A 15,053-nucleotide genomic window follows, 5' to 3' on the forward strand; every position below is an offset into this window, starting at 1 on the left:
TGGCACCAGCGGAGGTAGCATCTAGTGTAGGTTCCTGCCCTAAAGTGATCGCCTTATTGTTGGCAGACAGACATAAATAATTTTGTACAAAATGTATTTGCCAAGAATCTCACATTTATAAAGTAGCATTAGTACATTTTCTTACTTACTTTATTATTTATGTGTTTGCATTGTGTTTATTTTTGCTTGCATGCACAACTTGCTTTCCATTCACAGAGGGGCCCCATTCTTGAGATAGAAGGGGGTCCTAGAAGTGGAAACCACACTTATTAGACATTTATGAAGTAGAACCCCTTTAAGGAGGAACAATAACCAGAATCAATATTTAAGATTCTTCTGTACAGAAAATAGTCAGCAACGTATTTCTGTGTAATGTCTGTATATGTCTATTAATGTAATGTAGCAAACATATGAAGGTTGTGTGCACTCAGAGATGTAACTTGTAGATAGAAGTTGGTAGGCCCAATGCAACATCTGAAACAGGATCCCTAAACTGTACATGGATTTTATAGTTCTGGAAGCTGAGGACCCATTGAGTACTTACACTCCTGATAGTTGCATACAGTGATGTCACTATGCAGAATTTCTTTAATTATCTTATCACAGGTTTTATAAACACAATGATGCCAAAACATAGAAAAAAATAGGCACAGTGATATCACGACACAGACATAAACATGGCCTAAGTTATTGTCACAATGATGTCATAATTCAGGGGTGATGCAAGGAGTGAACATGGTCACAGTGTGTCACAATACAGGAATAACATACAATGTCCCCCACAATGCCCAGATCCGTGATACTGACAGTACTTACCTGGTCCAGGATGCTGTTTTCCTTCTGGATCGCTCCATGACCATCTTTGCATCCATTCCGCATGCAAATAACAACATCCGTCAATGCAGCCAATAGCAGGCCGCAGCGCTGACCTGCTCCCATGATGCAAGGGGAGAAGGTCAGCGCTGTGGCCAGCAATTAGCTGCATCCCCTGCTTACCCCATTGACAGATGTCATTTGCACAAAGGGGGCATGCAAAGACGGCCATCGAGCGATCATGAAGGATACTGATGTTGTGGATCAGGTGAGTATTGGCAGTACTGAGGGCATTGTGTGGCGGATGTTAGTCAGTGTTGGATAACCCCTTTAAGGATAAGGAATTCAAAAATGTGACCTATAAACTGTACAACTCAATTGAAAAACAAACTGAAATCTTTTAGGTAGAGGAAAGAAAAAATATAAAAATAAAATAATATGGTTGCATAAATGTGCACACCCTTTAAATAATACTTTGTTGAAGCACCTTTTGATTTTATTACAACACTCAGTCTTTTTGGGTATCAGCATGGCACATTTTGACTTGGCAAGATTTGCCCACTCTTCTTTGCAAAAACACTCCAAATCTGTCAGATTGTGAGGGGATCTCCTGTGCACAATCCTCTTCAGATCACCCCACAGATTTTCAATCGGATTCAGGTCTGGGCTCTGGCTGGGCCATTCCAAAAATGTAATCTTCTTCTGGTGAAGCCATTCCTTTGTTCATTTGGATGTATGCTTTGGGTCGTTGTCATGCTGAAAGATGAAGTTCCTCCATGTTTAGCTTTCTAGCAGAAGCCTGAAGGTTTTGTGCCAATATTGACTGGTATTTGGAACTGTTTATAATTCCCTCTAGCTTAACTAAGGCCCCAGTTCCAGCTGAAGAAAAACAGCCCCAAGCATGATGTTGCCACCACCATGCTTCACTGTGGGTATGGTGTTCTTTTGGTGATGTGCAGTGTTGTTTTTGCACCAAACATATCTTTTGGAATTATGGCCAAAAAGTTCAACCTTGGTTTCATCAGACCATAACACTTTTTCCCACATGCTTTTGGGAGACTTCAGATGTGTTTTTGCAAAATGTAGCCTGGCTTGGATGTTTTTCTTCGTAAGAAAAGGCTTTCGTCTTGCCACTCTACCCCACAGCCCAGACATATGAAGAATACGGGAGATTGTTGTCACATGTACCACACAGCCAGTACTTGCCAGATATACTATTTTAATGTTGCTATAGGCCTCTTGGTAGCCTCCCAGACCAGTTTTCTTCTTGTCTTTTCATCAATTTTGGAGGGACGTTCAGTTCTTGGTAATGTCACTGTTGTGCCATATTTTCTCCACTTGATGACTGTCTTCACTGTGTTCCATGGTATATCTAATGCCTTGGAAATTCTTTTATACCCTTCTCCTGAATGATACATTTTAACAATGAGATCCCTCTGATGCTTTGGAAGCTCTCTGTGGACCATGAATTTTGCTGTGGGATGCGACTAACAAGATTTCAGGAAAGACCAACTAGAGCAGCTGAACTTTATTTGGGGTTAATCCGAGGCACTTTCAATGATGGCAGGTGTATGCCGACTCCTATTTAACAGGATTTTGAATGTGATTGCTTATCTATGAACACAGCTACATCCCCAGTTATAAGAGGGTGTGCACACTTATGCAGCCACATTATTTTTAATTTATAAATTTTTCTTCCCTCCACCTAAAAGATTTCAGTTAGTTTTTCAATTGAGTTGTACAGTTTATAGGTCACATTAAAGGTGGAAAAAGTTCTGAAATAATTTATCTTTGTCTCTTTTTTTTACAACACAGAAACCTGACATTTTAACAGGGGTGTGTAGACTTTTTATATCCACTGTATAATCCAAATGAAAGATAGTCGGCATGCAGTTTAGGACATCTTCATTTTGCCACATGGTTCAAATTAATGTAATCAATTTCTTTAAAGGGACTGTCCAACTTATTCCAAAACCTCCCCAAAGACGCTTAGGCTACATTCACATGAAAAACCACTGTTAAAGCTGATCATTTTTAATGAATGTCTTTTTCACTGATGCCTTTCTGAGAAACAGACGTTAAAGTGGTTCCCTTCAATTGTATGGGGGTTGTTGGTTTGTGAAAACGGACAGGATAGAACATGTTCTATTTTTTAATGTCTGGTATTCGCTGGCTTACAAATAAAACTGCCATGTGAATAATGCCATAAACTAACATTGTGCTTAAAACGGACGTGTGATGGGCATTAAAAAAAACGTCTGTCACATGTCGTGTATATGTTGCCTAAAGGTGTTAAAATTATAAAAAATCATATGCTTGCCAATAAATCCACCACTGTTTCCAGCTATGCCGCTTCGTTCCTCAGCTCTGGTCTCTGTTTACATGGCTGCAGTGGTCACATATAAGACATAGAAGACATGTGACCACTGCAGCCAATCATTGGCCACAGAGGTCTTGTTCTATATATAGCTATGTCACTGCTGCAGCCGTCCAAACAAGGACAGGCTGGAGGTAAGGACCGGAGCGGTAGTGCTGGTGATTATTTAGTGAGTATACAATCTTTTATTATTTTTGCATATTTAGGGGCTTTGGGTAGATTTTGGAATAGGTTCGGACAACTCCTTTAAATATTAAACATTTTAAATAATCCTATCAAAGACTAGACCTAATATAGAGGCGCATCCAAGGGAATCAAATAAACCTACAAAAAACTGTGGTGTAGATTCCCATAACAGAAACAGCCACAAGAAATAAAAATGTATATCCTTTCTTGAACACTATTAAAATACATGCAAAATTAAAAATTCACACCACAGTAGGGACAGAATGGAATCCACACAACAGTAGGTACAGAATGGTTATCCTGTTAGGGACAACCTCAATGCAGACAAGTGGAAACACACTATAATGTATAGTGTAAATGCTGGGCAGGTATAAGTTAAACTAAGAGGAGCCAAATACAATAGCAAAAAAATAATAATAAAGTGCAATTGCAATGCCGCGTTAATAAATGTGGTGCAAAAGCGTCCACCATTAAGTAGATCTACACATGGCCCAGCACAACTGGGCCGAAAAAAGTAGGCGAGTGAAGACAAAATACCAGCATAAATAAAGTCTGCATGAGGAGCTTTAACTTATCCAACACGTCGGGGGAAGGAATCATTCAGCTTTGGATAGAACGCGTTGGGTAAGTGAAGGCTCCTCAAGCAGACTTTCTTTATGCTGGTATTTTCTCTTCACTCGACTACTTTTTTTTATTCCTTGTGGCTGTTTGTGTTATTGGCATCTACACCACTGTTCTTTGTAGGTTTGTTATATAAAACATTTTGTAAGGGTATACATTGTAGACTGGCATTCTTACCTTGACGGGCAATTGCCTTCACAAGCCACTGAGCACAAACAAGTTAAAAAAAATATATATATATATACTGGCGAACTAAACAGAAAAAGTGATTGCCAGCAAGAGAACACTATAACACAACTATGATTTCAATCTTGCTTATTTGCTATAATATGTAGCAGAAAGATATATACTACTTTGTTAATTGTAGCCAAGAGGGAGAAAGCAGCATGGCACAACTTAATTGTTCCTAATTATAATATCACTGAGGTAATTACAATAGATTTTGATTTTGATTGTCTCATTTTCACACCAGAGGAGGGCACAATCCTAGATTCTCTGTTAATATGTATTTGTTTTAAAAGAAGATCTGACAAGTGCACTAATTGTAGTCACAGCTTGACACTTACTTTCTTTTTAAAAAGCATAATGTACTCGCTTCCACCTAGGACATGTTCACCTACTCCGCTTTCCGAGGTGCAAATTAAAGGCATATTAATAGTCATGCAAACCATGTTAGCAGACAATCTCTTTGTCTCACTAAACAATTCGGATTCATTAAGTCATGTGATCGATAGGCAGATGCAATATTGTAGAATTTTAGCACAATGTACTGATTTGCAATAAAGGGCTATTATTTATGATTCATTTAAATATTCTTATTCATTTATATTCCTAAGAATAGGCACTCTTGACCAACCTGTGGCTCTTCATTTCCTAAGGAAATACATTTATACTTGCACCCCACCTTGTACTCGAAAAATCATTAAAGGGGAAATAAAGTCAGAATGATTTTCTGATGCACATGATGGGTTACACATACATAGGGCCACATTGATGAAGGGTATAATCAGAGGGCAGCGGACAGGCCGCTTGCCCTGAGTACAGTTGGGGAAAGGGAGCTGGAAGTGTGTCTTTGTAGATCCTGCTTTTCCTTCTCCTTCCCATGTTTCATTCATGTCTGAGATTGGAATACCTATGTCCTGCAGAGCCAGAGTTCAGCCAATGGGGCTATGCTCCGTCCTTTCTGAGTAGTTTTGATTGAAGCCATGATGCTATAATGGATCTATAGACTACTCTGCAATGGATCTAACTCTACAATGGACTGCACAGTGGATTTTGTTAGCAAATTTTGTCAGGGATTCCACCCAAAAAATCTCAGCAGCTTCTATGTAGTTACAGCTTCTGATTGTTTTCACTGGGAGTCCAAGCCGCCACTCATGGATTATTTCCACATGGTTTTCTAGACTTCACCAAAAAAGAACATGTCCAATTTTGGTGCAGCGTCTGCCACGACGCTGCTGGGACCTGCCACAGTTTGGAGGTTTCTCCCATAGAATGGGGCTAAAGCCACTGGTGGATATGTCACATTCAAATTGCAAACTCCATGGCGGCTTATGCCATTGGAATAATCCGCCACATAGACCACATTTCCCTCTCGTTAAGTGCAATTTGGAATCTTGAGGGAAGTATGAAACTAAAAGATAAACTGCCTTTGTTGCCCAGATTTTCTATTAGACCACGATGAGTATTCTACTTGCATCATAGATATGATCACTTGTGTATACCAGGCAAGCTCTATTTATGTGAGGTGTGCAACATGGGTGAAAGTATTAAAGTGCTACTGGGCTGTCATTGGTATGTATTAAATAATTACGATATTTACTGTGTAAGCAGTTGTGGCATGGAAATTGACAGACATGATATAAACACAGATGCAAGCTTTTTTGTTCCCCACACATAAGAATAATAACAATATAATTTCACACGGCTAAATAATTCAACATCCCCTTTGCCGAGCATTTGGCTCATTAGCGAAATGAAAAGAGGAAATCTGAAAAAAAAAAAAAGTAAAATATAAAGGTGAATTCAACAAATCTCATATCACAGACAGGAACAGTGTTTCCTAACAATTCAAAAACATGGCATAATTATCAATTATTTAGAGGCTGTAACATACTGTCATTGTTTTTCCATATGAGCAAGATTATCACATTAAATAAGTAATGACAATATAAAGCAATAGCTTTATGTTATTTCATATATAGATGTTAGTACAACTATATCTACGAATGGACTTATATTCTTATTGAGTAGAGTTACGATTAACCAACCTGTGGCTTTGGTAAGTCTACATTTCTTTACATCTATTTACTGATATATATGGTTATATTGAATACATACATATCTATCTATCTATCTATCTATCTATCTATCTATCTATCTATCTATCTATATCTCATATCTATCTATCTATCTATCTATCTATCTATCTATCTCTCTAATCAATCATAATATACATATATATATATATATATATATATATATATATATTTTCTCCAATTTGTTTTGACAGCTGTCTTTTTTTAAACCCTTCAGAAACATGATCCCCAATGCCATTTTTCAGATGCAAATGTACGCAGTCGATAATATACATAAACTCACCCATTGTCCTTTCTGTTCTTTTCTGAGCATCTCACACGGCAGCAAACAGTACTGAGACGAGCGGGCATCCACACATTTTACATACTGTATTAGTTAATTAGCAATTCTTACCAAACAAAGACAATCGTTCCTTCTTGGAGCTGATTGGGGCATCTATTAGACATATTTACGGGAAAAGTCAATGGAGAAAGACATTAGAGGCCAACCACAAAGTCAGAGAGAAGCAACCACAGACCAGAGAGAAGTGCTTTATTAGCCAAGAATTGTTTGGTTATTGATCCTGGTCTGTATATTTGTTCCCTGTAGCACTTACGCTAATTCTTCTAGTGTAAATATAAGTAAATTTTGAATGGGTGTTGCCCTAAACAATCCGCACGTTCACATTCTGCGGTTTGCTCTGTAATTGTAGTTACGGGAAGATTCAATATCTGGAGCATCGAGAGGAGACAGGGCTGTGGCAGGGTAACCACAAATTTGAAACATCTACTACAACCCTTTATGAGAAGTTATTAAAGTGTCTCCACCTATCATTTTTCTTTCTACTGTACATGAACCACATGAATGCTCAGAAGGAAGACGGCCGAATGAAAAATGAGAAGAGGAAATGTTCTACTTTGAACTGCTTGATATTTCTGGCTTTTATTTTTTATAGCTTTCCTTATCTGTCTCTCTTTTTTTTTTTTTTTGCATGATTAGTTGGAACCTGCAATGCTACTTGCTCATCCAAGGCACTAAAGAGGTTAATCACTGGTTTATTATCAGCTGCAGTTATTGATTATTAGTGTTAGTTTTTCCTATCATTGGAAGCTTTGCATGTTTGTGATTGTAAGCACATCTTTTCTGAAACAAAAAATTAGGCTACTTTTACACTGCCGACAGGAGTTCCGGCAGGCTTTTCTGACAGAGAACAGCCGGTAGGAGCTCTCTGGATCCAGGCACAGAAGCCTGAGGAGGCCCAAAGATCATTGTGGTGCATAAAAAGACACCGGTATGAAAGTGCATGCTGGTAAAGTTACACCACTGGCTGGAGGGAAGGGGTTAGGTCAAGAATTTGAAATAGGAGTTGGGGGGGGGGGGGATTAACACCCGGAGTGGTGTTGCTATTCTTTCACTCCACTAGCATCTTGTATTGCGAATGTCTATGTCATATGTGTATTTATTTGCAGGTCCTTCTCAAGTGTGCATTGATATTATTGTTATGCAACTGTTTTGTACATGTAATATGCCTGTTTCACCAGCAGATGGCAGCATATATGGCATAGAGAGATCTCTAGATGGAATGAGACTCGCCATTACATTCTTCCCTCTTTAGGCAGAAGTGGGCCAGTCCTGCTTCCTACCAAAAGGAGGAGTTGCTGTTCTAGTTTGTTCCAGTTGACACTAAATAGTGGAGCTGAGAAGACCGTAAAGATGTAGCAGTAAGGGGAAAATTTTCTCCAGCTGCCGCAGGAATCTCTCCAAAGGGAAGTAGCTCTTAGAGCACCAGGACCCCATGCTAATGTCAGGAGGGGGACAACAGCCAAAGGCACCCCAATACAAGGATACCAGAATCAACCAGAACCAAGCCGAGTTTAGCAGAGCAGAGAGAAAGAAAGAAAGCAGAGTTATCAAGTGTGCCTGCCAGCCCAGCAGAGAAAGAAAGAAAGCAGTTATTAAGCGTGCCTGTCAGTCCAGCAGAGAAAGAGAGAAGGCAGAGTTGTCAAGTTTGCCTGCCAGTTTATGCCAATGCCCTCTGGAACCAAGAGAAAGCCTGAATGTAAGAAAAGTCTGAATATTGTCTAGAATCAAGTTTACCCATGTAAAGCTGCTGTTAAAGTTTACCAAGGTCTGGACTTAAGTTATTCTTCATCTCTTCATCCCCTAACTCAACAATCTCCCCCCCTCCCTATTTCCTTTGGAGCCTAAGCCTGGGGTCCCGCTGTATCCAGGTAGGAGCACTGTGACACATATAGGTCACACCACACCACTCGGTATTCCACTAAACCTGGGACGCGATACGGCCCTGGGGTACGGCACGTTGCAGATGCCGTTTCAATTTTTGTCTCAGGTAGCACGAAGGCCATATGCTTCCCTGCCCCTAGTCACAAAGCACTGAGGGAAGGGGGGCCCAAGCTGAACTTTTTCACCAGCGCCCATGAGCCTTTAGCTACGCCCCTGGTTGGACAGTACCATAATGCCTGCCGGCCCCACTCCTGCCAGACTTGCCAGAAGTCTGAAAGAAGCCTTAGTGGTTTGGCCCCAAATGATCTACAAATACTATGTGACCCCGTTTTAGCAGTAAGATGGCCATGGAATTAAAGGGTATATAAAAAAAGGTTAGTAAGGCTTGTACTCACATCACACTATGTAAACGCATAGACACATATGCAGAACACAGCTGTAGACACCCCATTCAACCAATAGAGGCCAAAAGAGAGTCCTTTGGCCTACATGGGGTGGTATGTGTCGGTATATCAGTTTTTTTTTCTTCTAGGTAAAGAGAGACATTCAATGCAGTTTTCATACATATTTGTAAGTCTAGAAGATGTAGGTCAGGGGAAACACACATACGGCTGTTTCACACCACTCGCTATTTTCACTGTATAGGAAAGCACAGCAATCTGCACTTTCCCATACAGTAGGCCACAACAAAGCATTATAGTATACCATGCAGTATACTGTGGCCAACAGTTAATATATGCCATTTAATAACTGGTTGAACCTCCTTTGGCAGCAATAACTTCAACCAAACGTTTCCTGTAGTTGCAGATCAGACGTGCACAGCGGTCAGGAGTAATTCTTGACCATTCCTCTTTACAGAACTGTTTCAGTTCAGCAATATTCTTGGGATGTCTGGTGTGAATCGCTGTTTTGAGGTCATGCCACAGCATCTCAATCGGGTTGAGGTCAGGACTCTGACTGGGCCACTCCAGAAGGCGTATTTCCTTCTGTTTAAGCCATTCTGTTGTTGATTTACTTCTATGCTTTGGGTTGTTGTTCTGTTGCAACACCCATCTTTTGTTCAGCTTCAGTGGGTGGACAGATGGCCTTAAGTTCTCCTGCAAAATGCCATGATAAACTTGGGAATTCATTTTTCCTTTGATGATAGCAATCCGTCCAGGCCCTGACGCAGCAAAGAAGCCCCAAACCATGATGCCCCCACCACCATACTTCACAGTTGGGATGAGGTTTTGATGTTGGTGTGCTGTGCCTCTTTTTCTCCACACATAGTGTTGTGTGTTTCTTCCAAACAACTCAACTTTGGTCTCATCTGTCCACAGAATATTTTGCCAGTACTGCTGTGGAACATCCAGGTGCTCTTGTGCAAACTGTAAACGTCGAGCAATGTTTTTTTTGGACAGCAGTGGCTTCCTCTGTGGTATCCTCCCTTGAAATCCATTCTTGTTTAGTGTTTTACGCATCGTAGATTCGCTAACAGGGATGTTAGTCTATTCCAGAGACTTTTGTAAGTCTTTAGCTGACATTCTAGGATTCTTCTTCACCTCATTGAGCAGTCTGCGCTGCGCTCTTGCAGTCATCTTCACAGGATGGCTACTCCTAGGGAGAGTAGCAGCAGTGCTGAACTTTCTCCATTTATAGACAATTTGTCTTACCGTGGACTGATAAACAGCAAAACTTTTGGAGATACTTTTATAACCCTTTCCAGCTTTATGCAAGTCAACAATTCTTAATCGTAGGTCTTCTGAGAGCTCATTTGTGCGAGGCATCATTCACATCAGGCAATGCTTCTTGTGAAAAACAAACCCAGAACCGTATGTGTGTTTTTTATATGGCACGGCAGCTGTAACCAACATCTCCAATCTCATCTCATTGATTGGACTCCAATTGGCTGACACCTTACTCTATTTAGCTCTTGGAGATGTCATTAGTCTAGGGGTTCACATACTTTTTCCACCTGCACTGTGAATGTTTACATGGTGTGTTCAATAAAAACATGGTAACATTTAATTCTTTGTGTGTCATTAGTTTAAGCAGACTGTGATTGTCTATTGTTGTGACTTAGATGAAGATCAGATCACATTTTATAAACAATTTGTGCAGGAATCCATATCATTCCAAAGGGTTCACATACTTTTTCTTGCAACTGTATACTCCGGATAGGTCATCAATATATGATTGTGGGGTCCGACTCCCAAAACCCCTGCCCATCAGCTGTTTGAAGAGGCCATGACACTTTTGTGACCGCTGCAACCTCTTCCCAGGCCAGTAATGTCACATTCATCAGTCACATGACAAGCAATAATAATCACATCCGCTATACAATGTACAGGACTGTGATTAGTACACCCCTGAGGAGGCCACCACACTCACTTGAACGGCTTACAGGCAGGGGTGTTAGGAGTCAGATTCCCACCGATCAGATATTAATGACCTACCCTGAGGGTAATCAATATTGAACTATTGGGAAACCACTTTAATGGTTATTTTCACGTGAATAAGATGTCTTGTTAACTAACCCTTTCCCGACCGCCCAACATAAATTGGTATTTTTTTTAATTTCACCCCATTTGGAATTTTTTTCGAGCTTCCCACCACCTTTTATGCAACTGTATATGGTACCATTAGAAAGTGCATCTTGTCCCGCAAAAAAACAAGTCCTCATATGGCTATGTGAATGAAAAAATAAAAAAAAGGTATGGCTTTGGGGGGGCTGGGAGTAAAAAATGAAAATGAAAAAAAAAAAAAATTAGTGTTCAAGGGTTAAAGGATGTAATTTGCACAAAAAAAGATCCACCATGGAATATGCAGTGGATCTGTATGTTTTGCTATGAATTTGCTACAGATTTCAAACTGTACATTGGAAATGTTAAAATCTGTATCAGAAATCTGCCACATAGATTGATGTAGGTGTGGATTTAAAATTTGCACCACAGATCAATTCATACTGCAGATTTCCCTGTGGTGTGCGGATGAAATTTGATAATTTTATTGCATGCAAATCCTCAGCATTTCTGTTGCATGTGAATGTACCCTACAAACACAGCGTTTGATACTGTGTTGAATGTTCATGAACTAGCTGCATGAACCTCTTTCAAAGCTCTGTTCTTAGGTTTGCATGAAAGGGGTTATAGAGGCTTATCCTAAAGTTAGTGGGCTCTGATGCAAAATCCTCCAACAATAACACTGTCTACTTACACCAATAAGCCATAACATTAAAACTAGTGGGTGAAGGAAACAACATTGTTTATTTTGTTACAAGGACATTTGTTAAAGGGTGGGATATAATAGAAGGCAAGTGAACAGTTTTTGAAGTTGATGTTATGGAAAATTGAAAAACGGGCAAATATAAGGTGCAGAGCATCAGTGACAAGGACCCAATGGGCCAGTGGATCTCCAAAACTGTAGGTCTTGTAAGATGTTCCTGGAATGTGATGGTTAGTAATAGTGTTGATCAAGCACTAAAGTGCTCGGCTGCTCGAGTAGAACACTTTGGAATGCTTGGAAGTCAGTGGGAGAACCCGAGCATTAAACAAGGCACCCCCTGCTCTGAAGAGGGGAGGGTGTCTGATTCATAGGAAAAGGTCTGAACCACTAAGTTGAAGACGTGGGCTAGGCATGGGATGTGTGTGTGAGCTTGCCGAGCTCCAAAGCCACCACCAAGTTACGCCCCCATTATCAGACACAATCATTTCCTGGATGTAGGTTGAGTGGTGAGAGCCATAGCCCAGTCTGGTCCCTTATACCATGCCACAGCTCTTCGGCGGTGTGATGTTTATCACCTAAGCAAATTAGTTTCAGTAGGCCTGTTGCCGCTTCCCCACTGCAGTGCTACACTGCTTCCAGCTACTGACTGATGTCTGACTGGTGCTGCAAGATGAGAATTCAGAGGTGGAAGTGGAGGAGGAGGTGGAGCAGGAGAAGGGTGGATTGCAGCCACAACTGTAGGTGGTGGCGGAAATCCTGATGGAAGTAGGGCCCACAATCCTTGGAGTCGGTAGCACCTGTGCCATCCCAGGGTACAACTCGCTCCTGGCCTCCACAACGTTCACACAGTGTGCCGTCAGGGAAATGTAGCGTCACTGGCTAAAAGCACTTGTTCATGTGTCAGTCGTTAAGTGGACCTTCCCAATAACTGCGTTGGTCAGGGCATGGGTGATGTTATGGGACACATGCTGGTGTAAGGCGGGGACTGCACACCAGGAAAAATATCGGCGGCTGGGGACTGAGTAACGAGGGACCACCTCCGCCATTAAGCTGCGGAAAGCCTCAGTGTCCACAAGCCTACATGGCAACATTTCCAGGACCAGCAGTTTGGAAAGGTGCATATTTAGTGCTTTGGACTGTGGGTGGGTGGCTGGGTATTTGCGCTTTCGTTCTTAGGCCTGGGGCATGGACATCTGTACACTGCGCTGGGACACAGAAGTGGATGTGCTAAGTGATGTTGCTTGCGAAGTTCCAGGTGTAGGGCGGGAGGCATCCGGACCTGCGTCTTGGACAGGGCATTGGCCAGTACGTAACACAGGGGAAGAGGAGGCAGTGGTGTGACCCGCAGACACTGATTGTGGACTCAGGCCAACCTATTAGGGTGTTTTTATGCCATGTGGTGGATCATGCTGGTGGTGGTGAGGTTGCTAGTGTTCATGCCGCTGGTCATTTTGGTACGGCACATGTTGCAAATGGCAAGGGAGATTGCCGCAAGGGTGTGCTCTGGGAAACAGTTGCGAGCCTGATTAGTGTGGCTCGCCTTCTCCCTTTTGCAACCCCACTGCCTCTTCCAGGCTACTGTGGTGCTGCGGACCCCCCCCCCCCCCACCCTCTGTACTTCTGTCCTCACTTGGCTTGCCACCTTCCGAGGTTGGGTCAGTGATTTCATCGTCCACCACCTCCTCTTTCACTTCCTCACTCTGGTCATCCTCCTGACTTGTTGACCTAGCAAGAACCTCACTTATTAACAACTGTGTCTCATTCTCATCATCAACCTCTTGAGACATAAATTGCGGTTGACTTATTGGCAACTGAGTCTCATCATCATCATCCACTTCATGAAACACTAATTGACGTTCCCCACTGTCATCTTTTTCTGACTGTGGATACTCAAGAGTTTGAATCAGTGCACAAGATCTCCTCATGTCCCTCTTCAAGCGGGCTTGTCGAGAGGGCCAAATCATGGAATGGCAATGAAAAGAGCTCCTCTGAGTGTTTGATCACTTGTTTGCCAAGACTCTCCATGGTGGGAGGAAGAAGGATCAGGGTGAGGACTCTGTTGACCAGACTCTAATGGCTACTGAGATTGGACTTTGTAGAAGACAGGGTGGTGCTTAACCGACTGGAAGCATTATATGCTGCAATCCAACCGACTACCTGGTCGCACTGGTGTGACTTCGAGAGTGGTTTCCTGCGCCGCCCTGCAAACATGGACATGAAGATAGGTATCGTGAATGAATGTGTTTCTTGTGCTCTGGCAGCAGGCACAGTTTCACCGCTTCCAGGGCCACGGCCTTTGCGTGTACCATCAGCAGCACAGCCACTTCCTCGACCCTTACTGCTCGCCTTGAGCATATTAAATGGTATATATGCTTGCAAGTATGTTACACGTACAGTAGCGCAGGTATTGTAAGTGTATGTCACTAATATTTAGGATGCTCAAACGTTATACAGGAGATGTAGCGCATGTAATGTTGCTGCTGTCACTAGCGTCTAACGTTATACAGGAGATGTAGCGCAGGTAATGTTGCTGCTGTCACTAGCGTCTAACGTTATACAGGAGATGTAGCGCAGTTAATGTCACTGCTGTCACCTGCAGCCAAACAATTGAGCGCAATTTAGCGCACGTTGCGCTAATATACATCGCAGCCAGATAAAACACTAGTCCTTAAAATGACTGTTGGGTCTCTAACACCTTTCAACACTCAAAACCCCCAAAAATACACAATTCCTCTCCCTACACTATCTGTCCCTTCTTGTACAGCTCACCCTGACTAAGTCTGAGCCAAACCATGTGTCATTGGGTGCTATATAGCACCCGATGAAGCCTTCCGGCCAGCTAATCACTGTAATGCCAGTAATCAACATGGCTACGGCATTACAGTGAGTGCCACTTCTTCCCCGCGTGTTTATTGGCTGTGTAGCGCAGGTAATGTCGCTGTCACCAGCGGCGAAAACATTTAACTGACTGCCACTGATATTTAGGATGCTCAAACGATATACAGGAGATGTAGCGCAGGTAATATTGCTGTCACTAGCGGCGGAAAAATGTAACTGAATGTAACTGATATTTAAGATGTGCAAACATTATACAGGAGATGTAGCACAGGTAATGTCGCTGTGACCAACGTCAATTTTTTTTTACTGAATGTCACAGATATTTAGGATGCGCAAGCGTTATACAGGAGATGTACTGCAGGTAATGTCACTGTCACCAGCGGCGAATAAATTAAACTGAATGTCACAGATATTTAGGATGTGCAAACATTATACAGGAGATGTAGTGCAGGTAATGTCGCTGCTGTCACCA

This window comes from Bufo gargarizans, chromosome 2, assembly GCF_014858855.1.
Source record: "Bufo gargarizans isolate SCDJY-AF-19 chromosome 2, ASM1485885v1, whole genome shotgun sequence".
Classification (NCBI taxonomy): domain Eukaryota; kingdom Metazoa; phylum Chordata; class Amphibia; order Anura; family Bufonidae; genus Bufo; species Bufo gargarizans.